The sequence below is a fragment of the Zea mays genome, chromosome 7 (genome assembly GCF_902167145.1).
Source record: "Zea mays cultivar B73 chromosome 7, Zm-B73-REFERENCE-NAM-5.0, whole genome shotgun sequence".
In the NCBI taxonomy this organism is placed as follows: Eukaryota; Viridiplantae; Streptophyta; class Magnoliopsida; order Poales; family Poaceae; genus Zea; species Zea mays.
The window spans coordinates 35706280-35709490 of NC_050102.1; the positions used below are offsets into that span (position 1 = coordinate 35706280).

The 3211-nt window shown below is 37.6% G+C and overlaps 1 long non-coding RNA gene across 2 annotated transcripts; it reads right to left on the reverse strand.

Annotated features, from left to right (window-relative positions):
- Positions 1-665, reverse strand: LOC103633822 (uncharacterized). Of its 2 annotated transcripts, none has more exons than XR_002263392.1 (3): positions 572-665; positions 203-277; positions 1-108 (listed from the first exon to the last, which is right to left on the reverse strand). It is a non-coding gene; the product is annotated as an uncharacterized lncRNA (long non-coding RNA). The 2 variants fall into 2 exon arrangements; XR_002263393.1 differs by lacking the exon at positions 572-665 and adding an exon at positions 363-474.
- Positions 666-3211: the final 2546 nt, after the last annotated feature.

A 3211-nucleotide genomic window follows, 5' to 3' on the forward strand; every position in this document is an offset into this window, starting at 1 on the left:
TTGGTCAATGTCCTTGGAACAAATTAAATCCCACAGAGAACGGATACACTCTTGCTCTGTAAGTGGTGGATCAGATCCAGAGTTTGTAGTACCTTTGAGTGTATCAACCTGAAATGCAACATGGTTGTAAGTGGTTGAACATTAAAAAAATCAGTTTAATATCATAAAAAGCATTATGTAATATGTATGTTATCATACTGACATGAGGAGTTGGGGTCTGGTCAAAAACTGGCCCACTGTCATTTTGTTCCATTTCCTCTGTTGCCATTGCACCTCTCTACACAAAGGTATATAATTAGTATAACTGTGTTGTATGTATAGTAAAATGTAATTATAACATGAGACATGGACTGCTAACAAACATTTTTTTCCGGTGTCACGTCAAATTTGGGCAAGCAGGTGCAAGCTGATGTGGTTTGAGGTGTGATATTTGTGTTCCTCAAACTTATGTTTCGAACATCAAAACAGAAATCCTGTTGACAAAAAAAGTGTGGTTCGCATACTGCTAAAAAGAAGTATGCATACATGTACGTATAATGAGTAAAAATAGTATTGTCGTTGGAGAAATTACCTGTTGATCTGAAACCACATCCGATTCGTCGGGAAAGGTCTCAAGGACTGTACGGATATGCTGTTGTCTTTCGTGAATTTCTTCAAACTGAGTAGCACCCAGTTGGGTCTCAAGCTGCAAAGCTTGGGATGGCATATCGGGTGTGGGCTGGGTGGCATCAACTGTGTGTCCTTGTACACAATTATATTGAAAATAATATATGTCAAAATTTGAATTATAAATCAAATGTTGCTGTGTATACTTGACAAAAACATAAGCTGTTAACTGTACTTATAACAAAAAACGTATGCACATGTCAAAAGATAAAATGTTCTGAATAAGGAATACCTGCTGAATCAGCCGAATTCCCCGGTTGCTGTGGCTCATCCGTCTCGTTTTCCAAATTTTCCGACTCGGCACGTAGTACCTCGTCTATCAATTCTATAAACTTGTCTGCTATGTCATATTGCTTGACAATAATTTTGTCGATGCTGTCTTTTATGGCTACGCATGACTTGTCAACCTCCAAGTCATATGCAGCAAGAATATCTGTGAATTTAGATCGATGACGATGTAGGAGATCGTTGATCTTACTTGACATCATCTCTTTGATAGATGGAAGTTTGATGTTAAAAGTTGGCCGAGGCATGGGGCCAGGGCGCGGTGCATCAAAAATATTGGTCCTACACTCCGGCTGGTTGTTCAGCAAAAAATAGTAAGAATCCATGTCCACCTTCGTATTATATTTGTTCAATAAATAATCATAAACAATGGATATAATACATCATAAACTTGCCTCAGATTGGCGATCGATCTTAGGTCCAACTGCATAGCATGTCTCCGTCGAGCTTCGGAACTAGAAATAAAATTGTAGTGACTGTGAGTAACCAACTGTGTAACTGTGCATAACCAACTGTGAAAATATGAATAACTTACTTCACAGTGTCCGAACGATTCAGCCCCATGGCGAACCTTCCTCTTGTCAGCTTTGGTCAAAGCTTTTATGCTATTCTTATCAAAAAATTTAATGCGAGGTGTGCCACTCTTATTATGGGGGGCAGCGGCTGTATGCAGGTGATCCAAGTAGTACAACTACATTAAAAAGAATTACAATGTTCAATAGCAATGTAAGTAGACATAACCAACATCGTAAAACATGTTACATAACTACCAAAAGTTAGGAACCAATAATGAAATAAATGTGCATACGGAAAAACACTATACTTACAAGGACAACAATGGAGCATCCATATATAGTCGTGGAGACATTTGTGGTGATCCGGTTGTGCCACTTCTTGGCAGCTTCACATAGATCATTAAAAATTAACTGGCACCAGTCGATCTCATGGAAACGGTGCATTTCTTCTATGAGAAGCACCTCATGATATGTGATGCCCCAGCTAGCAGTTGGAAACAGCAAACGGTTGAATAGAATGAGGAAGAAACATCTGATTGAAAGGTCATCATCCTCGCCTTTCCTTAATCGATCCTGTAGAAATGCCACATTGAACTCATCTTTGGCCACACCAAGCTCTGACCTCAAGTTGCTTGCTGCAACTGCTTCATCAATACCCAAAGGTTTACCACCTCCATGATTTGGCACGCCAAGAATAAGATGAACAATATCCTTTGTGATCTTGAGTTCCTTTCCTGGACCAGGACGTATTGTCATATCCTTGGGGTCTAGCTTGTCCATCAACCATTGGAGGTGTGAACTACTGCACAGCGCATCTACTGTCATATCAAGAATGGAAGAGAAGCCTTTACGTCTTATAGCCTCACGTTGTCTTTCATTCAAAATGTTAATGCTTGCAATGACATCTTGAGGGTTGCACCTCACATTAAGCCTCTGTTAAACAATATACAACATGAAATAATTTTATTATTATGAAAAAAATAATCAGAACATTACAAATATGAAATTGTTTGTTGGGTATGCATAACATTAACCTGTCGGGGTAGCTCCTCATGTTTAACCCTCTTTGTCACGACTTTTCTTAACACTCTTGTGTGGCTTTCAGAAACATTGCGCTTCTTCATAGCTGGCATGAAGTCATCTTCATCAGAATCAATCTGAACTGTTTCATTGGTCACATTTTGACTGTCAGCATTTGAAGGATTTTCAACTTCTGGACATGGATTAGGATGTTCTGCAGAGGGAATGTCTACACTGAAGCACTCCTGGCTTGACTGGATTGTTATACGCTTGGGGTTATTTGGAGGACGGTCGACTTGCTTCATTTTTTAAAATTAAAAGCTGCATACATAATATACAATGTTGTAAAAAATAAAAGGTTATATATGCATATGTATTTATGGTGTGGTATGATTGAATCAATTAACCTAATTGTTTTAAATACCAAACCTAAAACATCTGAATATACTGTTCTCTATTTACATTTGCATACACATACTGAACTGTTTCAATTATTAGGAAAACTGAATATGTTTCAATAAAAACAACCCTTGCTGTGACCAAATAATGTGTTAGCTGTAATGCTCTGAAATACATTAATGTATGCACTAAACAGATATGGAATTTTAAATAAAAAATATACTCTACGAATAACAACTAGTTGACTGCTCATTTACTAAACACATTTGCATAAAAAATCTGAATATGTTTGAGCAAAACAAAACTTGCTATAACCAAACTGTATT